This window comes from Acipenser ruthenus, unplaced genomic scaffold, assembly GCF_902713425.1.
Source record: "Acipenser ruthenus unplaced genomic scaffold, fAciRut3.2 maternal haplotype, whole genome shotgun sequence".
Taxonomy (NCBI): Eukaryota; Metazoa; Chordata; class Actinopteri; order Acipenseriformes; family Acipenseridae; genus Acipenser; species Acipenser ruthenus.
The window spans coordinates 1-22,500 of record NW_026708220.1 but is presented as its reverse complement, the minus strand read 5'-3'; the positions used below and the strand labels follow the sequence as shown (position 1 = coordinate 22,500).

General features: G+C 35.1%; 24 non-coding genes across 24 annotated transcripts; all 24 read right to left on the bottom strand.

The window, feature by feature from the left end:
- Positions 1-127: 127 nt before the first annotated feature.
- trnak-uuu (transfer RNA lysine (anticodon UUU)) lies at positions 128-207 on the bottom strand. The gene has a single exon. It is a non-coding gene; the product is annotated as a tRNA-Lys (tRNA).
- Positions 208-1,099: 892 nt separating this feature from the next.
- trnak-uuu (transfer RNA lysine (anticodon UUU)) lies at positions 1,100-1,172 on the bottom strand. Its single transcript has one exon. It is a non-coding gene; the product is annotated as a tRNA-Lys (tRNA).
- Positions 1,173-2,127: 955 nt separating this feature from the next.
- On the bottom strand, positions 2,128-2,200 carry trnak-uuu (transfer RNA lysine (anticodon UUU)). Its single transcript has one exon. It is a non-coding gene; the product is annotated as a tRNA-Lys (tRNA).
- Positions 2,201-2,867: 667 nt separating this feature from the next.
- On the bottom strand, positions 2,868-2,940 carry trnak-uuu (transfer RNA lysine (anticodon UUU)). Its single transcript has one exon. It is a non-coding gene; the product is annotated as a tRNA-Lys (tRNA).
- A 667-nt stretch (positions 2,941-3,607) lies between these two features.
- Positions 3,608-3,680, bottom strand: trnak-uuu (transfer RNA lysine (anticodon UUU)). Its single transcript has one exon. It is a non-coding gene; the product is annotated as a tRNA-Lys (tRNA).
- Positions 3,681-4,347: 667 nt separating this feature from the next.
- Positions 4,348-4,420, bottom strand: trnak-uuu (transfer RNA lysine (anticodon UUU)). Its single transcript has one exon. It is a non-coding gene; the product is annotated as a tRNA-Lys (tRNA).
- Positions 4,421-5,131: 711 nt separating this feature from the next.
- Positions 5,132-5,211, bottom strand: trnak-uuu (transfer RNA lysine (anticodon UUU)). The gene has a single exon. It is a non-coding gene; the product is annotated as a tRNA-Lys (tRNA).
- Positions 5,212-6,614: 1,403 nt separating this feature from the next.
- Positions 6,615-6,687, bottom strand: trnak-uuu (transfer RNA lysine (anticodon UUU)). The gene has a single exon. It is a non-coding gene; the product is annotated as a tRNA-Lys (tRNA).
- A 711-nt stretch (positions 6,688-7,398) lies between these two features.
- On the bottom strand, positions 7,399-7,471 carry trnak-uuu (transfer RNA lysine (anticodon UUU)). The gene has a single exon. It is a non-coding gene; the product is annotated as a tRNA-Lys (tRNA).
- Positions 7,472-8,128: 657 nt separating this feature from the next.
- Positions 8,129-8,201, bottom strand: trnak-uuu (transfer RNA lysine (anticodon UUU)). Its single transcript has one exon. It is a non-coding gene; the product is annotated as a tRNA-Lys (tRNA).
- A 1,465-nt stretch (positions 8,202-9,666) lies between these two features.
- Positions 9,667-9,739, bottom strand: trnak-uuu (transfer RNA lysine (anticodon UUU)). Its single transcript has one exon. It is a non-coding gene; the product is annotated as a tRNA-Lys (tRNA).
- Positions 9,740-10,837: 1,098 nt separating this feature from the next.
- On the bottom strand, positions 10,838-10,910 carry trnak-uuu (transfer RNA lysine (anticodon UUU)). The gene has a single exon. It is a non-coding gene; the product is annotated as a tRNA-Lys (tRNA).
- Positions 10,911-11,617: 707 nt separating this feature from the next.
- trnak-uuu (transfer RNA lysine (anticodon UUU)) lies at positions 11,618-11,690 on the bottom strand. Its single transcript has one exon. It is a non-coding gene; the product is annotated as a tRNA-Lys (tRNA).
- A 1,122-nt stretch (positions 11,691-12,812) lies between these two features.
- Positions 12,813-12,885, bottom strand: trnak-uuu (transfer RNA lysine (anticodon UUU)). The gene has a single exon. It is a non-coding gene; the product is annotated as a tRNA-Lys (tRNA).
- Positions 12,886-13,580: 695 nt separating this feature from the next.
- On the bottom strand, positions 13,581-13,653 carry trnak-uuu (transfer RNA lysine (anticodon UUU)). The gene has a single exon. It is a non-coding gene; the product is annotated as a tRNA-Lys (tRNA).
- A 1,110-nt stretch (positions 13,654-14,763) lies between these two features.
- trnak-uuu (transfer RNA lysine (anticodon UUU)) lies at positions 14,764-14,836 on the bottom strand. The gene has a single exon. It is a non-coding gene; the product is annotated as a tRNA-Lys (tRNA).
- Positions 14,837-15,531: 695 nt separating this feature from the next.
- On the bottom strand, positions 15,532-15,604 carry trnak-uuu (transfer RNA lysine (anticodon UUU)). The gene has a single exon. It is a non-coding gene; the product is annotated as a tRNA-Lys (tRNA).
- A 1,102-nt stretch (positions 15,605-16,706) lies between these two features.
- trnak-uuu (transfer RNA lysine (anticodon UUU)) lies at positions 16,707-16,779 on the bottom strand. The gene has a single exon. It is a non-coding gene; the product is annotated as a tRNA-Lys (tRNA).
- A 687-nt stretch (positions 16,780-17,466) lies between these two features.
- Positions 17,467-17,539, bottom strand: trnak-uuu (transfer RNA lysine (anticodon UUU)). The gene has a single exon. It is a non-coding gene; the product is annotated as a tRNA-Lys (tRNA).
- Positions 17,540-18,852: 1,313 nt separating this feature from the next.
- Positions 18,853-18,925, bottom strand: trnak-uuu (transfer RNA lysine (anticodon UUU)). Its single transcript has one exon. It is a non-coding gene; the product is annotated as a tRNA-Lys (tRNA).
- Positions 18,926-19,592: 667 nt separating this feature from the next.
- trnak-uuu (transfer RNA lysine (anticodon UUU)) lies at positions 19,593-19,665 on the bottom strand. The gene has a single exon. It is a non-coding gene; the product is annotated as a tRNA-Lys (tRNA).
- Positions 19,666-20,253: 588 nt separating this feature from the next.
- Positions 20,254-20,326, bottom strand: trnak-uuu (transfer RNA lysine (anticodon UUU)). The gene has a single exon. It is a non-coding gene; the product is annotated as a tRNA-Lys (tRNA).
- Positions 20,327-20,609: 283 nt separating this feature from the next.
- On the bottom strand, positions 20,610-20,682 carry trnak-uuu (transfer RNA lysine (anticodon UUU)). The gene has a single exon. It is a non-coding gene; the product is annotated as a tRNA-Lys (tRNA).
- A 468-nt stretch (positions 20,683-21,150) lies between these two features.
- trnak-uuu (transfer RNA lysine (anticodon UUU)) lies at positions 21,151-21,223 on the bottom strand. Its single transcript has one exon. It is a non-coding gene; the product is annotated as a tRNA-Lys (tRNA).
- Between the last annotated feature and the right edge of the window lie 1,277 nt (positions 21,224-22,500).

Genomic DNA, 22,500 nt, shown 5'->3' with positions numbered 1-22,500 from the left:
ATTCCTGGTTGTCTAGTGGTTAGCATTCGGTGCTCTGACCGCTGTGGACTGGTTTGATTCACTTCCAGGGAAGGTTTTTTTTTTGCATTTTCTCCAACAAAGTGGGGAAGGTTAAAAAAAATAGCCTCGCCCAAACAGGGACTTGAACCCTGAACCCTGGACCCTCAGATTAAAAGTCTGATGCTCTACCAACTGAGCTATCCGGGCTCATTAAACAAAAACGCTTACTTGGGCAGAAAAAAAGATATACAGAAAGAATAAAAAAAGAAAAAAAAGAAAAGAAAGAAAGAAAAAGAAAGAAAGAAAGAAAGAAAGAAAAAGAAAAAGATAAAGAAAGAAAAAATCAAATAGCTCAACATTCCGGGTCGTCTAGTAGTTAGCATTCGGTGCTCTAACCTCTGTGGCCTGGTTTGATTCACTTCCAGTGAAGGGTTTTTTTTTTTGCATTTTTTCCAAAATTGGGAAAGGGTAAAAAAGAAAAAATGAAAGAAAGAAAGAAAGAAAGAAAGAAAGAAAGAAAGAAAAAGAAAAAAGATAAAGAAAGAAAAAATCAAACACCTCAACATTCCTGGTCGTCTAGTGGTTAGCATTCGGTGCTCTGACCGCTGTGGACTGGTTTGATTCACTTCCAGGGAAGGTTTTATTTTTTGCATTTTTTCCAAAATTGGGAAAGGGTAAAAAAGAAAAAAAAGAAAGAAAGAAAGAAAGAAAGAAAGAAAGAAAGAAAAAGAAAAAAGATAAAGAAAGAAAAAATCAAACAGCTCAACATTCCTGGTCGTCTAGTGGTTAGCATTCGGTGCTCTAACCTCTGTGGCCTGGTTTGATTCACTTCCAGGGAAGGGTTTTTTTTTGTTGCATTTTTTCCAAAATTGGGAAAGGGTAAAAAAGATAGAAAGAAAGAAAGAAAGAAAGAAAGAAAGAAAGAAAGAAAGAAAGAAAAAGATAAAGAAAGAAAAAATCAAACAGCTCAACATTCCTGGTTGTCTAGTGGTTAGCATTCGGTGCTCTGACCGCTGTGGACTGGTTTGATTCACTTCCAGGGAAGGTTTTTTTTTTGCATTTTCTCCAACAAAGTGGGGAAGGTTAAAAAAAATAGCCTCGCCCAAACAGGGACTTGAACCCTGGACCCTCAGATTAAAAGTCTGATGCTCTACCGACTGAGCTATCCAGGCTCATTAAACAAAAAAGCTTACTTGGGCAGAAAAAAAGATATACAGTCAGATTAAAAGTCTGATGCTCTACCGACAGCTATCCGGGCTCATTAAATAAAATCGCTTACTTGGGCAGAAAAAAAGATATACAGAAAGAATAAAAAAAGAAAAAAAAGAAAAGAAAGAAAGAAAGAAATAAAGAAAGAAAGAAAGAAAAAGAAAAAGATAAAGAAAGAAAAAATCAAACAGCTCAACATTCCGGGTCGTCTAGTGGTTAGCATTTGGTGCTCTAACCTCTGTGGCCTGGTTTGATTCACTTCCAGGGAAGGTTTTATTTTTTGCATTTTTTCCAAAATTGGGAAAGGGAAAAAAGAAAGAAAGAAAGAAAGAAAGAAAGAAAGAAAGAAAGAAAAAGAAAAAGATAAATAAAGAAAAAGATAAAGAAAGAAAAAATCAAATAGCTCAACATTCCGGGTCGTCTAGTGGTTAGCATTTGGTGCTCTAACCTCTGTGGCCTGGTTTGATTCACTTCCAGGGAAGGTTTTATTTTTTGCATTTTTTCCAAAATTGGGAAAGGATAAAAAAGAAAGAAAGAAAGAAAGAAAGAAAGAAAGAAAGAAAGAAAGAAAGAAAAAGAAAAAGATAAAGAAAGAAAAAATCAAATAGCTAAACATTCCGGTTTGTCTAGTGGTTAGCATTCGGTGCTCTAACCTCTGTGGCCTGGTTTGATTCACTTCCAGGGAAGGTTTTATTTTTTGCATTTTTTCCAAAATTGGGAAAGGGTAAAAAAGAAAGAAAGAAAGAAAGAAAAAGAAAAAGATAAAGAAAGAAAAAATCAAACAGCTCAACATTCCTGGTCGTCTAGTGGTTAGCATTCGGTGCTCTGACCGCTGTGGACTGGTTTGATTCACTTCCAGGGAAGGTTTTTTTTTTGCATTTTCTCCAACAAAGTGGGGAAGGTTAAAAAAAATAGCCTCGCCCAAACAGGGACTTGAACCCTGGACCCTCAGATTAAAAGTCTGATGCTTTACCGACTGAGCTATCCGGGCTCATTAAATAAAAACGCTTACTTGGGCAGAAAAAAAGATATACAGAAAGAATAAAAAAAGAAAAATAAGAAAAGAAAGAAAGAAAGAAATAAAGAAAGAAAGAAAAAGAAAAAGATAAAGAAAGAAAAAATCAAATAGCTCAACATTCCGGGTCGTCTAGTGGTTAGCATTCGGTGCTCTAACCTCTGTGGCCTGGTTTGATTCACTTCCAGGGAAGGTTTTATTTTTGCATTTTTTCCAAAATGGGAAAGGTTAAAAAAGAAAGAAAGAAAGAAAGAAAGAAAGAAAGAAAGAAAGAAAGAAAGAAAAAGAAAAAGATAAATAAAGAAAAAGATAAAGAAAGAAAAAATCAAATAGCTCAACATTCCGGGTCGTCTAGTGGTTAGCATTTGGTGCTCTAACCTCTGTGGCCTGGTTTGATTCACTTCCAGGGAAGGTTTTATTTTTTGCATTTTTTCCAAAATTGGGAAAGGGTAAAAAAGAAAGAAAGAAAGAAAGAAAAAGAAAAAGATAAAGAAAGAAAAAATCAAACAGCTCAACATTCCTGGTCGTCTAGTGGTTAGCATTCGGTGCTCTGACCGCTGTGGACTGGTTTGATTCACTTCCAGGGAAGGTTTTTTTTTTGCATTTTCTCCAACAAAGTGGGGAAGGTTAAAAAAAATAGCCTCGCCCAAACAGGGACTTGAACCCTGGACCCTCAGATTAAAAGTCTGATGCTTTACCGACTGAGCTATCCGGGCTCATTAAATAAAAACGCTTACTTGGGCAGAAAAAAAGATATACAGAAAGAATAAAAAAAGAAAAATAAGAAAAGAAAGAAAGAAAGAAATAAAGAAAGAAAGAAAAAGAAAAAGATAAAGAAAGAAAAAATCAAATAGCTCAACATTCCGGGTCGTCTAGTGGTTAGCATTCGGTGCTCTAACCTCTGTGGCCTGGTTTGATTCACTTCCAGGGAAGGTTTTATTTTTGCATTTTTTCCAAAATGGGAAAGGTTAAAAAAGAAAGAAAGAAAGAAAGAAAGAAAGAAAGAAAGAAAGAAAGAAAGAAAAAGAAAAAGATAAATAAAGAAAAAGATAAAGAAAGAAAAAATCAAATAGCTCAACATTCCGGGTCGTCTAGTGGTTAGCATTTGGTGCTCTAACCTCTGTGGCCTGGTTTGATTCACTTCCAGGGAAGGTTTTATTTTTTGCATTTTTTCCAAAATTGGGAAAGGGTAAAAAAGAAAGAAAGAAAGAAAGAAAAAGAAAAAGATAAAGAAAGAAAAAATCAAACAGCTCAACATTCCTGGTCGTCTAGTGGTTAGCATTCGGTGCTCTGACCGCTGTGGACTGGTTTGATTCACTTCCAGGGAAGGTTTTTTTTTTGCATTTTCTCCAACAAAGTGGGGAAGGTTAAAAAAAATAGCCTCGCCCAAACAGGGACTTGAACCCTGGACCCTCAGATTAAAAGTCTGATGCTTTACCGACTGAGCTATCCGGGCTCATTAAATAAAAACGCTTACTTGGGCAGAAAAAAAGATATACAGAAAGAATAAAAAAAGAAAAATAAGAAAAGAAAGAAAGAAAGAAATAAAGAAAGAAAGAAAAAGAAAAAGATAAAGAAAGAAAAAATCAAATAGCTCAACATTCCGGGTCGTCTAGTGGTTAGCATTCGGTGCTCTAACCTCTGTGGCCTGGTTTGATTCACTTCCAGGGAAGGTTTTATTTTTGCATTTTTTCCAAAATGGGAAAGGTTAAAAAAGAAAGAAAGAAAGAAAGAAAGAAAGAAAGAAAGAAAGAAAGAAAGAAAAAGAAAAAGATAAATAAAGAAAAAGATAAAGAAAGAAAAAATCAAATAGCTCAACATTCCGGGTCGTCTAGTGGTTAGCATTTGGTGCTCTAACCTCTGTGGCCTGGTTTGATTCACTTCCAGGGAAGGTTTTATTTTTTGCATTTTTTCCAAAATTGGGAAAGGGTAAAAAAGAAAGAAAGAAAGAAAGAAAAAGAAAAAGATAAAGAAAGAAAAAATCAAACAGCTCAACATTCCTGGTCGTCTAGTGGTTAGCATTCGGTGCTCTGACCGCTGTGGACTGGTTTGATTCACTTCCAGGGAAGGTTTTTTTTTTGCATTTTCTCCAACAAAGTGGGGAAGGTTAAAAAAAATAGCCTCGCCCAAACAGGGACTTGAACCCTGGACCCTCAGATTAAAAGTCTGATGCTTTACCGACTGAGCTATCCGGGCTCATTAAATAAAAACGCTTACTTGGGCAGAAAAAAAGATATACAGAAAGAATAAAAAAAGAAAAATAAGAAAAGAAAGAAAGAAAGAAATAAAGAAAGAAAGAAAAAGAAAAAGATAAAGAAAGAAAAAATCAAATAGCTCAACATTCCGGGTCGTCTAGTGGTTAGCATTCGGTGCTCTAACCTCTGTGGCCTGGTTTGATTCACTTCCAGGGAAGGTTTTATTTTTGCATTTTTTCCAAAATGGGAAAGGTTAAAAAAGAAAGAAAGAAAGAAAGAAAGAAAGAAAGAAAGAAAGAAAGAAAGAAAGAAAGAAAGAAAGAAAGAAAGAAAGAAAGAAAGAAAGAAAAAGAAAAAAGATAAAGAAAGAAAAAATCAAACAGCTCAACATTCCTGGTCGTCTAGTGGTTAGCATTCGGTGCTCTAACCTCTGTGGCCTGGTTTGATTCACTTCCAGGGAAGGGTTTTTTTTTTTGCATTTTTTCCAAAATTGGGAAAGGGTAAAAAAGAAAGAAAGAAAGAAAGAAAGAAAGAAAGAAAGAAAGAAAGAAAAAGATAAAGAAAGAAAAAATCAAACAGCTCAACATTCCTGGTTGTCTAGTGGTTAGCATTCGGTGCTCTGACCGCTGTGGACTGGTTTGATTCACTTCCAGGGAAGGTTTTTTTTTTGCATTTTCTCCAACAAAGTGGGGAAGGTTAAAAAAAATAGCCTCGCCCAAACAGGGACTTGAACCCTGAACCCTGGACCCTCAGATTAAAAGTCTGATGCTCTACCAACTGAGCTATCCGGGCTCATTAAACAAAAACGCTTACTTGGGCAGAAAAAAAGATATACAGAAAGAATAAAAAAAGAAAAAAAAGAAAAGAAAGAAAGAAAAAGAAAGAAAGAAAGAAAGAAAGAAAGAAAGAAAGAAAAAGAAAAAGATAAAGAAAGAAAAAATCAAATAGCTCAACATTCCGGGTCGTCTAGTAGTTAGCATTCGGTGCTCTAACCTCTGTGGCCTGGTTTGATTCACTTCCAGTGAAGGGTTTTTTTTTTTGCATTTTTTCCAAAATTGGGAAAGGGTAAAAAAGAAAAAATGAAAGAAAGAAAGAAAGAAAGAAAGAAAGAAAGAAAAAGAAAAAAGATAAAGAAAGAAAAAATCAAACACCTCAACATTCCTGGTCGTCTAGTGGTTAGCATTCGGTGCTCTGACCGCTGTGGACTGGTTTGATTCACTTCCAGGGAAGGTTTTTTTTTTGCATTTTCTCCAACAAAGTGGGGAAGGTTAAAAAAAATAGCCTCGCCCAAACAGGGACTTGAACCCTGGACCCTCAGATTAAAAGTCTGATGCTCTACCGACAGCTATCCGGGCTCATTAAATAAAATCGCTTACTTGGGCAGAAAAAAAGATATACAGAAAGAATAAAAAAAGAAAAAAAAGAAAAGAAAGAAAGAAAGAAAGAAATAAAGAAAGAAAGAAAGAAAAAGAAAAAGATAAAGAAAGAAAAAATCAAACAGCTCAACATTCCGGGTCGTCTAGTGGTTAGCATTTGGTGCTCTAACCTCTGTGGCCTGGTTTGATTCACTTCCAGGGAAGGTTTTATTTTTTGCATTTTTTCCAAAATTGGGAAAGGGTAAAAAAGAAAGAAAGAAAGAAAGAAAGAAAGAAAAAGATAAAAAAAGAAAGAAAAAGATAAAGAAAGAAAAAATCAAATAGCTCAACATTCCGGGTCGTCTAGTGGTTAGCATTTGGTGCTCTAACCTCTGTGGCCTGGTTTGATTCACTTCCAGGGAAGGTTTTATTTTTTGCATTTTTTCCAAAATTGGGAAAGGATAAAAAAGAAAGAAAGAAAGAAAGAAAGAAAGAAAAAGAAAAAGATAAAGAAAGAAAAAATCAAATAGCTAAACATTCCGGTTTGTCTAGTGGTTAGCATTCGGTGCTCTAACCTCTGTGGCCTGGTTTGATTCACTTCCAGGGAAGGTTTTATTTTTTGCATTTTTTCCAAAATTGGGAAAGGGTAAAAAAGAAAGAAAGAAAGAAAGAAAAAGAAAAAGATAAAGAAAGAAAAAATCAAACAGCTCAACATTCCTGGTCGTCTAGTGGTTAGCATTCGGTGCTCTGACCGCTGTGGACTGGTTTGATTCACTTCCAGGGAAGGTTTTTTTTTTGCATTTTCTCCAACAAAGTGGGGAAGGTTAAAAAAAATAGCCTCGCCCAAACAGGGACTTGAACCCTGGACCCTCAGATTAAAAGTCTGATGCTTTACCGACTGAGCTATCCGGGCTCATTAAATAAAAACGCTTACTTGGGCAGAAAAAAAGATATACAGAAAGAATAAAAAAAGAAAAATAAGAAAAGAAAGAAAGAAAGAAATAAAGAAAGAAAGAAAAAGAAAAAGATAAAGAAAGAAAAAATCAAATAGCTCAACATTCCGGGTCGTCTAGTGGTTAGCATTCGGTGCTCTAACCTCTGTGGCCTGGTTTGATTCACTTCCAGGGAAGGTTTTATTTTTGCATTTTTTCCAAAATGGGAAAGGTTAAAAAAGAAAGAAAGAAAGAAAGAAAGAAAGAAAGAAAGAAAGAAAGAAAGAAAGAAAGAAAGAAAGAAAGAAAGAAAGAAAGAAAAAGAAAAAGATAAAGAAAGAAAAAATCAAATAGCTCAACATTCCGGGTCGTCTAGTGGTTAGCATTCGGTGCTCTAACCTCTGTGGCCTGGTTTGATTCACTTCCAGGGAAGGTTTTATTTTTTGCATTTTTTCCAAAATTGGGAAAGGGTAAAAAAGAAAGAAAGAAAGAAAGAAAGAAAGAAAGAAAGAAAGAAAGATAGAAAATGAAAAAGATAAAGAAAGAAAAAATCAAACAGCTCAACATTCCTGGTCGTCTAGTGGTTAGCATTCGGTGCTCTGACCGCTGTGGACTGGTTTGATTCACTTCCAGGGAAGGTTTTTTTTTTGCATTTTCTCCAACAAAGTGGGGAAGGTTAAAAAAAATAGCCTCGCCCAAACAGGGACTTGAACCCTGGACCCTCAGATTAAAAGTCTGATGCTCTACCGACTGAGCTATCCGGGCTCATTAAATAAAAACGCTTACTTGGGCAGAAAAAAAGATATACAGAAAGAATAAAAAAAGAAAAAAAAGAAAAGAAAGAAAGAAAGAAATAAAGAAAGAAAGAAAAAGAAAAAGATAAAGAAAGAAAAAATCAAATAGCTCAACATTCCGGGTCGTCTAGTGGTTAGCATTCGGTGCTCTGACCGCTGTGGACTGGTTTGATTCACTTCCAGGGAAGGTTTTATTTTTTGCATTTTTTCCAAAATTGGGAAAGGGTAAAAAAGAAAAAAAAGAAAGAAAGAAAGAAAGAAAAAAAGAAAGAAAAAGAAAAAAGATAAAGAAAGAAAAAATCAAACACCTCAACATTCCTGGTCGTCTAGTGGTTAGCATTCGGTGCTCTAACCTCTGTGGCCTGGTTTGATTCACTTCCAGGGAAGGGTTTTTTTTTTTGCATTTTTTCCAAAATTGGGAAAGGGTAAAAAAGAAAGAAAGAAAGAAAGAAAGAAAGAAAGAAAGAAAAAGATAAAGAAAGAAAAAATCAAACAGCTCAACATTCCTGGTTGTCTAGTGGTTAGCATTCGGTGCTCTGACCGCTGTGGACTGGTTTGATTCACTTCCAGGGAAGGTTTTTTTTTTGCATTTTCTCCAACAAAGTGGGGAAGGTTAAAAAAATAGCCTCGCCCAAACAGGGACTTGAACCCTGGACCCTCAGATTAAAAGTCTGATGCTCTACCGACTGAGCTATCCGGGCTCATTAAACAAAAATGCTTACTTGGGCAGAAAAAAAGATATACAGAAAGAATAAAAAAACAAAAAAAAGAAAAGAAAGAAAGAAAAAGAAAGAAAGAAAGAAAGAAAGAAAGAAAGAAAGAAAGAAAGAAAGAAAGAAAGAAAGAAAAAGAAAAAGATAAAGAAAGAAAAAATCAAATAGCTCAACATTCCGGGTCGTCTAGTAGTTAGCATTCGGTGCTCTAACCTCTGTGGCCTGGTTTGATTCACTTCCAGTGAAGGGTTTTTTTTTTGCATTTTTTCCAAAATTGGGAAAGGGTAAAAAAGAAAAAAAGAAAGAAAGAAAGAAAGAAAGAAAGAAAGAAAGAAAAAGAAAAAAGATAAAGAAAGAAAAAATCAAACACCTCAACATTCCTGGTCGTCTAGTGGTTAGCATTCGGTGCTCTGACCGCTGTGGACTGGTTTGATTCAATTCCAGGAAAGGTTTTATTTTTTGCATTTTTTCCAAAATTGGGAAAGGGTAAAAAAGAAAAAAAAGAAAGAAAGAAAGAAAGAAAAAAAGAAAGAAAAAGAAAAAAGATAAAGAAAGAAAAAATCAAACAGCTCAACATTCCTGGTCGTCTAGTGGTTAGCATTCGGTGCTCTAACCTCTGTGGCCTGGTTTGATTCACTTCCAGGGAAGGGTTTTTTTTTTTGCATTTTTTCCAAAATTGGGAAAGGGTAAAAAAGAAAGAAAGAAAGAAAGAAAGAAAGAAAGAAAGAAAGAAAGAAAAAGAAAAAGATAAAGAAAGAAAAAATCAAACAGCTCAACATTCCTGGTCGTCTAGTGGTTAGCATTCGGTGCTCTGACCGCTGTGGACTGGTTTGATTCACTTCCAGGGAAGGTTTTTTTTTTGCATTTTCTCCAACAAAGTGGGGAAGGTTAAAAAAAATAGCCTCGCCCAAACAGGGACTTGAACCCTGGACCCTCAGATTAAACGTCTGATGCTCTACTTACTGAGCTATCCGGGCTCATTAAATAAAAACGCTTACTTGGGCAGAAAAAAAGATATACAGAAAGAATAAAAAAAGAAAAATAAGAAAAGAAAGAAAGAAAGAAATAAAGAAAGAAAGAAAAAGAAAAAGATAAAGAAAGAAAAAATCAAATAGCTCAACATTCCGGGTCGTCTAGTGGTTAGCATTCGGTGCTCTAACCTCTGTGGCCTGGTTTGATTCACTTCCAGGGAAGGTTTTATTTTTTGCATTTTTTCCAAAATTGGGAAAGGGTAAAAAAGAAAGAAAGAAAGAAAGAAAGAAAGAAAGAAAGAAAGAAAGCTAGAAAATGAAAAAGATAAAGAAAGAAAAAATCAAACAGCTCAACATTCCTGGTCGTCTAGTGGTTAGCATTCGGTGCTCTGACCGCTGTGGACTGGTTTGATTCACTTCCAGGGAAGGTTTTTTTTTTGCATTTTCTCCAACAAAGTGGGGAAGGTTAAAAAAAATAGCCTCACCCAAACAGGGACTTGAACCCTGGACCCTCAGATTAAAAGTCTGATGCTCTACCGACTGAGCTATCCGGGCTCATTAAATAAAAACGCTTACTTGGGCAGAAAAAAAGATATACAGAAAGAATAAAAAAAGAAAAAAAAGAAAAGAAAGAAAGAAAGAAATAAAGAAAGAAAGAAAAAGAAAAAGATAAAGAAAGAAAAAATCAAATAGCTCAACATTCCGGGTCGTCTAGTGGTTAGCATTCGGTGCTCTAACCTCTGTGGCCTGGTTTGATTCACTTCCAGGGAAGGTTTTATTTTTGCATTTTTTCCAAAATGGGAAAGGTTAAAAAAGAAAGAAAGAAAGAAAGAAAGAAAGAAAGAAAGAAAGAAAGAAAGAAAGAAAGAAAGAAAGAAAGAAAGAAAGAAAAAGAAAAAGATAAAGAAAGAAAAAATCAAATAGCTCAACATTCCGGGTCGTCTAGTAGTTAGCATTCGGTGTTCTAACCTCTGTGGCCTGGTTTGATTCACTTCCACTGAAGGGTTTTTTTTTTTGCATTTTTTCCAAAATTGGGAAAGGGTAAAAAAGAAAAAAAGAAAGAAAGAAAGAAAGAAAGAAAGAAAGAAAAAGAAAAAAGATAAAGAAAGAAAAAATCAAACACCTCAACATTCCTGGTCGTCTAGTGGTTAGCATTCGGTGCTCTGACCGCTGTGGACTGGTTTGATTCACTTCCAGGAAAGGTTTTATTTTTTGCATTTTTTCCAAAATTGGGAAAGGGTAAAAAAGAAAAAAAAGAAAGAAAGAAAGAAAGAAAAAAAGAAAGAAAAAGAAAAAAGATAAAGAAAGAAAAAATCAAACAGCTCAACATTCCTGGTCGTCTAGTGGTTAGCATTCGGTGCTCTAACCTCTGTGGCCTGGTTTGATTCACTTCCAGGGAAGGGTTTTTTTTTTTGCATTTTTTCCAAAATTGGGAAAGGGTAAAAAAGAAAGAAAGAAAGAAAGAAAGAAAGAAAGAAAGAAAGAAAAAGAAAAAGATAAAGAAAGAAAAAATCAAACAGCTCAACATTCCTGGTCGTCTAGTGGTTAGCATTCGGTGCTCTGACCGCTGTGGACTGGTTTGATTCACTTCCAGGGAAGGTTTTTTTTTTGCATTTTCTCCAACAAAGTGGGGAAGGTTAAAAAAAATAGCCTCGCCCAAACAGGGACTTGAACCCTGGACCCTCAGATTAAACGTCTGATGCTCTACCGACTGAGCTATCCGGGCTCATTAAATAAAAACGCTTACTTGGGCAGAAAAAAAGATATACAGAAAGAATAAAAAAAGAAAAATAAGAAAAGAAAGAAAGAAAGAAATAAAGAAAGAAAGAAAAAGAAAAAGATAAAGAAAGAAAAAATCAAATAGCTCAACATTCCGGGTCGTCTAGTGGTTAGCATTCGGTGCTCTAACCTCTGTGGCCTGGTTTGATTCACTTCCAGGGAAGGTTTTATTTTTGCATTTTTTCCAAAATGGGAAAGGTTAAAAAAGAAAGAAAGAAAGAAAGAAAGAAAGAAAGAAAGAAAGAAAGAAAGAAAGAAAGAAAGAAAGAAAGAAAGAAAGAAAAAGAAAAAGATAAAGAAAGAAAAAATCAAATAGCTCAACATTCCGGGTCGTCTAGTGGTTAGCATTCGGTGCTCTAACCTCTGTGGCCTGGTTTGATTCACTTCCAGGGAAGGTTTTATTTTTTGCATTTTTTCCAAAATTGGGAAAGGGTAAAAAAGAAAGAAAGAAAGAAAGAAAGAAAGAAAGAAAGAAAGAAAGCTAGAAAATGAAAAAGATAAAGAAAGAAAAAATCAAACAGCTCAACATTCCTGGTCGTCTAGTGGTTAGCATTCGGTGCTCTGACCGCTGTGGACTGGTTTGATTCACTTCCAGGGAAGGTTTTTTTTTTGCATTTTCTCCAACAAAGTGGGGAAGGTTAAAAAAAATAGCCTCGCCCAAACAGGGACTTGAACCCTGGACCCTCAGATTAAAAGTCTGATGCTCTACCGACTGAGCTATCCAGGCTCATTAAATAAAAACGCTTACTTGGGCAGAAAAAAAGATATACAGAAAGAATAAAAAAAGAAAAAAAAGAAAAGAAAGAAAGAAAGAAATAAAGAAAGAAAGAAAAAGAAAAAGATAAAGAAAGAAAAAATCAAATAGCTCAACATTCCGGGTCGTCTAGTGGTTAGCATTCGGTGCTCTAACCTCTGTGGCCTGGTTTGATTCACTTCCAGGGAAGGTTTTATTTTTGCATTTTTTCCAAAATGGGAAAGGTTAAAAAAGAAAGAAAGAAAGAAAGAAAGAAAGAAAGAAAGAAAGAAAGAAAGAAAGAAAGAAAGAAAGAAAGAAAGAAAGAAAGAAAGAAAGAAAGAAAGAAAGAAAAAGAAAAAGATAAAGAAAGAAAAAATCAAATAGCTCAACATTCCGGGTCGTCTAGTAGTTAGCATTCGGTGTTCTAACCTCTGTGGCCTGGTTTGATTCACTTCCAGTGAAGGGTTTTTTTTTTTGCATTTTTTCCAAAATTGGGAAAGGGTAAAAAAGAAAAAAAGAAAGAAAGAAAGAAAGAAAGAAAGAAAGAAAAAGAAAAAAGATAAAGAAAGAAAAAATCAAACACCTCAACATTCCTGGTCGTCTAGTGGTTAGCATTCGGTGCTCTGACCGCTGTGGACTGGTTTGATTCACTTCCAGGAAAGGTTTTATTTTTTGCATTTTTTCCAAAATTGGGAAAGGGTAAAAAAGAAAAAAAAGAAAGAAAGAAAGAAAGAAAAAAAGAAAGAAAAAGAAAAAAGATAAAGAAAGAAAAAATCAAACAGCTCAACATTCCTGGTCGTCTAGTGGTTAGCATTCGGTGCTCTAACCTCTGTGGCCTGGTTTGATTCACTTCCAGGGAAGGGTTTTTTTTTTTGCATTTTTTCCAAAATTGGGAAAGGGTAAAAAAGAAAGAAAGAAAGAAAGAAAGAAAGAAAGAAAGAAAGAAAAAGAAAAAGATAAAGAAAGAAAAAATCAAACAGCTCAACATTCCTGGTCGTCTAGTGGTTAGCATTCGGTGCTCTGACCGCTGTGGACTGGTTTGATTCACTTCCAGGGAAGGGTTTTTTTTTGCATTTTCTCCAACAAAGTGGGGAAGGTTAAAAAAAATAGCCTCGCCCAAACAGGGACTTGAACCCTGGACCCTCAGATTAAACGTCTGATGCTCTACCGACTGAGCTATCCGGGCTCATTAAATAAAAACGCTTACTTGGGCAGAAAAAAAGATATACAGAAAGAATAAAAAAAGAAAAATAAGAAAAGAAAGAAAGAAAGAAATAAAGAAAGAAAGAAAAAGAAAAAGATAAAGAAAGAAAAAATCAAATAGCTCAACATTCCGGGTCGTCTAGTGGTTAGCATTCGGTGCTCTAACCACTGTGGCCTGGTTTGATTCACTTCCAGGGAAGGTTTTATTTTTGCATTTTTTCCAAAATGGGAAAGGTTAAAAAAGAAAGAAAGAAAGAAAGAAAGAAAGAAAGAAAGAAAGAAAGAAAGAAAGAAAGAAAGAAAGAAAAAGAAAAAGATAAAGAAAGAAAAAATCAAATAGCTCAACATTCCGGGTCGTCTAGTGGTTAGCATTCGGTGCTCTAACCTCTGTGGCCTGGTTTGATTCACTTCCAGGGAAGGTTTTATTTTTTGCATTTTTTCCAAAATTGGGAAAGGGTAAAAAAGAAAGAAAGAAAGAAAGAAAGAAAGAAAGAAAGAAAGAAAGCTAGAAAATGAAAAAGATAAAGAAAGAAAAAATCAAACAGCTCAACATTCCTGGTCGTCTAGTGGTTAGCATTCGGTGCTCTGACCGCTGTGGACTGGTTTGATTCACTTCCAGGGAAGGTTTTTTTTTTGCATTTTCTCCAACAAAGTGGGGAAGGTTAAAAAAAATAGCCTCGCCCAAACAGGGACTTGAACCCTGGACCCTCAGATTAAAAGTCTGATGCTCTACCGACTGAGCTATCCGGGCTCATTAAATCAAAACGCTTACTTGGGCAGAAAAAAAGATATACAGAAAGAATAAAAAAAGAAAAAAAAGAAAAGAAAGAAAGAAAGAAATAAAGAAAGAAAGAAAAAGAAAAAGATAAAGAAAGAAAAAATCAAATAGCTCAACATTCCGGGTCGTCTAGTGGTTAGCATTCGGTGCTCTAACCTCTGTGGCCTGGTTTGATTCACTTCCAGGGAAGGTTTTATTTTTGCATTTTTTCCAAAATGGGAAAGGTTAAAAAAGAAAGAAAGAAAGAAAGAAAGAAAGAAAGAAAGAAAGAAAGAAAGAAAGAAAGAAAGAAAGAAAGAAAAAGAAAAAGATAAAGAAAGAAAAAATCAAATAGCTCAACATTCCGGGTTGTCTAGTGGTTAGCATTCGGTGCTCTAACCTCTGTGTCCTGGTTTGATTCACTTCCAGGGAAGGTTTTATTTTTTGCATTTTTTCCAAAATTGGGAAAGGGTAAAAAAGAAAAAAAAGAAAGAAAGAAAGAAAGAAAGAAAGAAAGAAAGAAAGAAAGAAAGAAAGAAAAAGAAAAAAGATAAAGAAAGAAAAAATCAAACAGCTCAACATTCCTGGTCGTCTAGTGGTTAGCATTCGGTGCTCTGACCGCTGTGGACTGGTTTGATTCACTTCCAGGAAAGGTTTTATTTTTTGCATTTTTTCCAAAATTGGGAAAGGGTAAAAAAGAAAAAAAAGAAAGAAAGAAAGAAAGAAAAAAAGAAAGAAAAAGAAAAAAGATAAAGAAAGAAAAAATCAAACAGCTCAACATTCCTGGTCGTCTAGTGGTTAGCATTCGGTGCTCTAACCTCTGTGGCCTGGTTTGATTCACTTCCAGGGAAGGGTTTTTTTTTTTGCATTTTTTCCAAAATTGGGAAAGGGTAAAAAAGAAAGAAAGAAAGAAAGAAAGAAAGAAAGAAAGAAAGAAAAAGAAAAAGATAAAGAAAGAAAAAATCAAACAGCTCAACATTCCTGGTCGTCTAGTGGTTAGCATTCGGTGCTCTGACCGCTGTGGACTGGTTTGATTCACTTCCAGGGAAGGTTTTTTTTTTGCATTTTCTCCAACAAAGTGGGGAAGGTTAAAAAAAATAGCCTCGCCCAAACAGGGACTTGAACCCTGGACCCTCAGATTAAACGTCTGATGCTCTACCGACTGAGCTATCCGGGCTCATTAAATAAAAACGCTTACTTGGGCAGAAAAAAAGATATACAGAAAGAATAAAAAAAGAAAAATAAGAAAAGAAAGAAAGAAAGAAATAAAGAAAGAAAGAAAAAGAAAAAGATAAAGAAAGAAAAAATCAAATAGCTCAACATTCCGGGTCGTCTAGTGGTTAGCATTCGGTGCTCTAACCTCTGTGGCCTGGTTTGATTCACTTCCAGGGAAGGTTTTATTTTTGCATTTTTTCCAAAATGGGAAAGGTTAAAAAAGAAAGAAAGAAAGAAAGAAAGAAAGAAAGAAAGAAAGAAAGAAAGAAAGAAAGAAAGAAAGAAAAAGAAAAAGATAAAGAAAGAAAAAATCAAATAGCTCAACATTCCGGGTCGTCTAGTGGTTAGCATTCGGTGCTCTAACCTCTGTGGCCTGGTTTGATTCACTTCCAGGGAAGGTTTTATTTTTTGCATTTTTTCCAAAATTGGGAAAGGGTAAAAAAGAAAGAAAGAAAGAAAGAAAGAAAGAAAGAAAGAAAGAAAGCTAGAAAATGAAAAAGATAAAGAAAGAAAAAATCAAACAGCTCAACATTCCTGGTCGTCTAGTGGTTAGCATTCGGTGCTCTGACCGCTGTGGACTGGTTTGATTCACTTCCAGGGAAGGTTTTTTTTTTGCATTTTCTCCAACAAAGTGGGGAAGGTTAAAAAAAATAGCCTCGCCCAAACAGGGACTTGAACCCTGGACCCTCAGATTAAAAGTCTGATGCTCTACCGACTGAGCTATCCAGGCTCATTAAATAAAAACGCTTACTTGGGCAGAAAAAAAGATATACAGAAAGAATAAAAAAAGAAAAAAAAGAAAAGAAAGAAAGAAAGAAATAAAGAAAGAAAGAAAAAGAAGAAGATAAAGAAAGAAAAAATCAAATAGCTCAACATTCCGGGTCGTCTAGTGGTTAGCATTCGGTGCTCTAACCTCTGTGGCCTGGTTTGATTCACTTCCAGGGAAGGTTTTATTTTTGCATTTTTTCCAAAATGGGAAAGGTTAAAAAAGAAAGAAAGAAAGAAAGAAAGAAAGAAAGAAAGAAAGAAAGAAAGAAAGAAAGAAAGAAAGAAAGAAAGAAAGAAAGAAAAAGAAAAAGATAAAGAAAGAAAAAATCAAATAGCTCAACATTCCGGGTCGTCTAGTAGTTAGCATTCGGTGTTCTAACCTCTGTGGCCTGGTTTGATTCACTTCCAGTGAAGGGTTTTTTTTTTTGCATTTTTTCCAAAATTGGGAAAGGGTAAAAAAGAAAAAAAGAAAGAAAGAAAGAAAGAAAGAAAGAAAGAAAAAGAAAAAAGATAAAGAAAGAAAAAATCAAACACCTCAACATTCCTGGTCGTCTAGTGGTTAGCATTCGGTGCTCTGACCGCTGTGGACTGGTTTGATTCACTTCCAGGAAAGGTTTTATTTTTTGCATTTTTTCCAAAATTGGGAAAGGGTAAAAAAGAAAAAAAAGAAAGAAAGAAAGAAAGAAAAAAAGAAAGAAAAAGAAAAAAGATAAAGAAAGAAAAAATCAAACAGCTCAACATTCCTGGTCGTCTAGTGGTTAGCATTCGGTGCTCTAACCTCTGTGGCCTGGTTTGATTCACTTCCAGGGAAGGGTTTTTTTTTTTGCATTTTTTCCAAAATTGGGAAAGGGTAAAAAAGAAAGAAAGAAAGAAAGAAAGAAAGAAAGAAAGAAAGAAAAAGAAAAAGATAAAGAAAGAAAAAATCAAACAGCTCAACATTCCTGGTCGTCTAGTGGTTAGCATTCGGTGCTCTGACCGCTGTGGACTGGTTTGATTCACTTCCAGGGAAGGTTTTTTTTTTGCATTTTCTCCAACAAAGTGGGGAAGGTTAAAAAAAATAGCCTCGCCCAAACAGGGACTTGAACCCTGGACCCTCAGATTAAACGTCTGATGCTCTACCGACTGAGCTATCCGGGCTCATTAAATAAAAACGCTTACTTGGGCAGAAAAAAAGATATACAGAAAGAATAAAAAAAGAAAAATAAGAAAAGAAAGAAAGAAAGAAATAAAGAAAGAAAGAAAAAGAAAAAGATAAAGAAAGAAAAAATCAAATAGCTCAACATTCCGGGTCGTCTAGTGGTTAGCATTCGGTGCTCTAACCACTGTGGCCTGGTTTGATTCACTTCCAGGGAAGGTTTTATTTTTGCATTTTTTCCAAAATGGGAAAGGTTAAAAAAGAAAGAAAGAAAGAAAGAAAGAAAGAAAGAAAGAAAGAAAGAAAGAAAGAAAAAGAAAAAGATAAAGAAAGAAAAAATCAAATAGCTCAACATTCCGGGTCGTCTAGTGGTTAGCATTCGGTGCTCTAACCTCTGTGGCCTGGTTTGATTCACTTCCAGGGAAGGTTTTATTTTTTGCATTTTTTCCAAAATTGGGAAAGGGTAAAAAAGAAAGAAAGAAAGAAAGAAAGAAAGAAAGAAAGAAAGAAAGAAAGCTAGAAAATGAAAAAGATAAAGAAAGAAAAAATCAAACAGCTCAACATTCCTGGTCGTCTAGTGGTTAGCATTCGGTGCTCTGACCGCTGTGGACTGGTTTGATTCACTTCCAGGGAAGGTTTTTTTTTTGCATTTTCTCCAACAAAGTGGGGAAGGTTAAAAAAAATAGCCTCGCCCAAACAGGGACTTGAACCCTGGACCCTCAGATTAAAAGTCTGATGCTCTACCGACTGAGCTATCCGGGCTCATTAAATAAAAACGCTTACTTGGGCAGAAAAAAAGATATACAGAAAGAATAAAAAAAGAAAAAAAAGAAAAGAAAGAAAGAAAGAAATAAAGAAAGAAAGAAAAAGAAAAAGATAAAGAAAGAAAAAATCAAATAGCTCAACATTCCGGGTCGTCTAGTGGTTAGCATTCGGTGCTCTAACCTCTGTGGCCTGGTTTGATTCACTTCCAGGGAAGGTTTTATTTTTGCATTTTTTCCAAAATGGGAAAGGTTAAAAAAGAAAGAAAGAAAGAAAGAAAGAAAGAAAGAAAGAAAGAAAGAAAGAAAGAAAGAAAGAAAGAAAGAAAAAGAAAAAGATAAAGAAAGAAAAAATCAAATAGCTCAACATTCCGGGTTGTCTAGTGGTTAGCATTCGGTGCTCTAACCTCTGTGTCCTGGTTTGATTCACTTCCAGGGAAGGTTTTATTTTTTGCATTTTTTCCAAAATTGGGAAAGGGTAAAAAAGAAAAAAAAGAAAGAAAGAAAGAAAGAAAGAAAGAAAGAAAGAAAGAAAGAAAAAGAAAAAAGATAAAGAAAGAAAAAATCAAACAGCTCAACATTCCTGGTCGTCTAGTGGTTAGCATTCGGTGCTCTGACCGCTGTGGACTGGTTTGATTCACTTCCAGGGAAGGTTTTTTTTTTTTGCATTTTCTCCAACAAAGTGGGGAAGGTTAAAAAAAATAGCCTCACCCAAACAGGGACTTGAACTCTGGACCCTCAGATTAAAAGTCTGATGCTTTACCGACTGAGCTATCCGGGCTCATTAAATAAAAATGCTTACTTGGGCAGAAAAAAAGATATACAGAAAGAATAAAAAAAGAAAAAAAAAAGAAGAAAGAAAGAAAGAAAGAAAGAAAGAAAGAAAGAAAGAAAGAAAGAAAGAAAGAAAGAAAGAAAGAAAGAAAAAGAAAAAGATAAAGAAAGAAAAAATCAAACAGCTCAACATTCCGGGTCGTCTAGTGGTTAGCATTCGGTGCTCTAACCTCTGTGGCCTGGTTTGATTCACTTCCAGGGAAGGTTTTATTTTTTGCATTTTTTCCAAAATTGGGAAAGGGTAAAAAAGAAAAAAAAAAAGAAAGAAAGAAAGAAAGAAAGAAAGAAAGAAAGAAAGAAAGAAAGAAAGAAAAAGAAAAAAGATAAAGAAAGAAAAAATCAAACAGCTCAACATTCCTGGTCGTCTAGTGGTTAGCATTCGGTGCTCTGACCGCTGTGGACTGGTTTGATTCACTTCCAGGGAAGGTTTTTTTTTTGCATTTTCTCCAACAAAGTGGGGAAGGTTAAAAAAAATAGCCTCGCCCAAACAGGGACTTGAACCCTGGACCCTCAGATTAAAAGTCTGATGCTCTACTGACTGAGCTATCCGGGCTCATTAAACAAAAACGCTTACTTGGGCAGAAAAAAAGATATACAGAAAGAATAAAAAAAGAAAAAAAAGAAAAGAAAGAAAGAGAAAGAAAGAAAGAAAGAAAAAGAAAAAGATAAAGAAAGAAAAAATCAAATAGCTCAACATTCCGGGTCGTCTAGTGGTTAGCATTCGGTGCTCTAACCTCTGTGGCCTGGTTTGATTCACTTCCAGGGAAGGTTTTTTTTTTGCATTTTTTCCAAAATTGGGAAAGGGTAAAAAAGAAAGAAAGAAAGAAAGAAAGAAAGAAAGAAAGAAAGAAAAAGAAAAAGAAAAAGATAAAGAAAGAAAAAATCAAACAGCTCAACATTCCTGGTTGTCTAGTGGTTAGCATTCGGTGCTCTGACCGCTGTGGACTGGTTTGATTCACTTCCAGGGAAGGTTTTTTTTTTGCATTTTTTCCAAAATTGGGAAAGGGTAAAAAAGAAAGAAAGAAAGAAAGAAAGAAAGAAAGAAAGAAAGAAAAAGAAAAAGATAAAGAAAGAAAAAATCAAACAGCTCAACATTCCTGGTCGTCTAGTGGTTAGCATTCGGTGCTCTGACCGCTGTGGACTGGTTTGATTCACTTCCAGGGAAGGTTTTTTTTTTGCATTTTCTCCAACAAAGTGGGGAAGGTTAAAAAAAATAGCCTCGCCCAAACAGGGACTTGAACCCTGGACCCTCAGATTAAAAGTCTGATGCTCTACCGACTGAGCTATCCGGGCTCATTAAACAAAAACGCTTACTTGGGCAGAAAAAAAGATATACAGTCAGATTAAAAGTCTGATGCTCTACCGACTGAGCTATCCGGGCTCATTAAATAAAATCGCTTACTTGGGCAGAAAAAAAGATATACAGAAAGAATAAAAAAAGAAAAAAAAGAAAAGAAGAAAGAAAGAAAGAAAGAAAGAAAGAAAGAAAGAAAGAAAGAAAGAAAGAAAGAAAGAAAGAAAAAGAAAAAGATAAAGAAAGAAAAAATCAAATAGCTCAACATTCCGGGTCGTCTAGTGGTTAGCATTCGGTGCTCTAACCTCTGTGGCCTGGTTTGATTCAGTTCCAGGGAAGGGTTTTTTTTTTTGCATTTTTTCCAAAATTGGGAAAGGGTAAAAAAGAAAGAAAGAAAGAAAGAAAGAAAGAAAGAAAGAAAAAGAAAAAGATAAAGAAAGAAAAAATCAAACAGCTCAACATTCCTGGTCGTCTAGTGGTTAGCATTCGGTGCTCTGACCGCTGTGGACTGGTTTGATTCACTTCCAGGGAAGGTTTTTTTTTTGCATTTTCTCCAACAAAGTGGGGAAGGTTAAAAAAAATAGCCTCGCCCAAACAGGGACTTGAACCCTGGACCCTCAGATTAAAAGTCTGATGCTCTACCGACTGAGCTATCCGGGCTCATTAAATAAAAACGCTTACTTGGGCAGAAAAAAAGATATACAGAAAGAATAAAAAAAGAAAAAAAGAAAAGAAAGAAAGAAAGAAAGAAAGAAAGAAAGAAAGAAAGAAAGAAAAAGAAAAAAGATAAAGAAAGAAAAAATCAAACAGCTCAACATTCCTGGTCGTCTAGTGGTTAGCATTCGGTGCTCTGACCGCTGTGGACTGGTTTGATTCACTTCCAGGGAAGTTTTTTTTTTTGCATTTTCTCCAACAAAGTGGGGAAGGTTAAAAAAAATAGCCTCGCCCAAACAGGGACTTGAACCCTGGACCCTCAGATTAAAAGTCTGATGCTCTACCGACTGAGCTATCCGGGCTCATTAAATAAAAACGCTTACTTGGGCAGAAAAAAAGATATACAGAAAGAATAAAAAAAAAAAAAAGAAAAGAAAGAAAGAAATAAAGAAAAAGAAAAAGATAAAGAAAGAAAAAATCAAATAGCTCAACATTCCGGGTCGTCTAGTGGTTAGCATTCGGTGCTCTAACCTCTGTGGCCTGGTTTGATTCACTTCCAGGGAAGGTTTTATTTTTGCATTTTTTCCAAAATTGGGAAAGGGTAAAAAAGAAAGAAAGAAAGAAAGAAAGAAAGAAAGAAAGAAAGAAAGAAAGAAAGCTAGAAAATGAAAAAGATAAAGAAAGAAAAAATCAAACAGCTCAACATTCCTGGTCGTCTAGTGGTTAGCATTCGGTGCTCTGACCGCTGTGGACTGGTTTGATTCACTTCCAGGGAAGGTTTTTTTTTGCATTTTCTCCAACAAAGTGGGGAAGGTTAAAAAAAATAGCCTCGCCCAAACAGGGACTTGAACCCTGGACCCTCAGATTAAAAGTCTGATGCTCTACCGACTGAGCTATCCGGGCTCATTAAATAAAAACGCTTACTTGGGCAGAAAAAAAGATATACAGAAAGAATAAAAAAAGAAAAAAAAGAAAAGAAAGAAAGAAAGAAATAAAGAAAGAAAGAAAAAGAAAAAGATAAAGAAAGAAAAAATCAAATAGCTCAACATTCCGGGTCGTCTAGTGGTTAGCATTCGGTGCTCTAACCTCTGTGGCCTGGTTTGATTCACTTCCAGGGAAGGTTTTATTTTTGCATTTTTTCCAAAATGGGAAAGGTTAAAAAAGAAAGAAAGAAAGAAAGAAAGAAAGAAAGAAAGAAAGAAAGAAAGAAAGAAAGAAAGAAAGAAAGAAAGAAAGAAAGAAAGAAAAAGAAAAAGATAAAGAAAGAAAAAATCAAATAGCTCAACATTCCGGGTTGTCTAGTGGTTAGCATTCGGTGCTCTAACCTCTGTGTCCTGGTTTGATTCACTTCCAGGGAAGGTTTTATTTTTTGCATTTTTTCCAAAATTGGGAAAGGGTAAAAAAGAAAAAAAAGAAAGAAAGAAAGAAAGAAAGAAAGAAAGAAAGAAAGAAAGAAAAAGAAAAAAGATAAAGAAAGAAAAAATCAAACAGCTCAACATTCCTGGTCGTCTAGTGGTTAGCATTCGGTGCTCTGACCGCTGTGGACTGGTTTGATTCACTTCCAGGGAAGGTTTTTTTTTTTTGCATTTTCTCCAACAAAGTGGGGAAGGTTAAAAAAAATAGCCTCACCCAAACAGGGACTTGAACTCTGGACCCTCAGATTAAAAGTCTGATGCTTTACCGACTGAGCTATCCGGGCTCACTAAATAAAAATGCTTACTTGGGCAGAAAAAAAGATATACAGAAAGAATAAAAAAAGAAAAAAAAGAAAAGAAGAAAGAAAGAAAGAAAGAAAGAAAGAAAGAAAGAAAGAAAGAAAGAAAGAAAGAAAGAAAGAAAAAGAAAAAGATAAAGAAAGAAAAAATCAAACAGCTCAACATTCCGGGTCGTCTAGTGGTTAGCATTCGGTGCTCTAACCTCTGTGGCCTGGTTTGATTCACTTCCAGGGAAGGTTTTATTTTTTGCATTTTTTCCAAAATTGGGAAAGGGTAAAAAAGAAAAAAAAAAAAGAAAGAAAGAAAGAAAGAAAGAAAGAAAGAAAGAAAGAAAGAAAGAAAAAGAAAAAAGATAAAGAAAGAAAAAATCAAACAGCTCAACATTCCTGGTCGTCTAGTGGTTAGCATTCGGTGCTCTGACCGCTGTGGACTGGTTTGATTCACTTCCAGGGAAGGTTTTTTTTT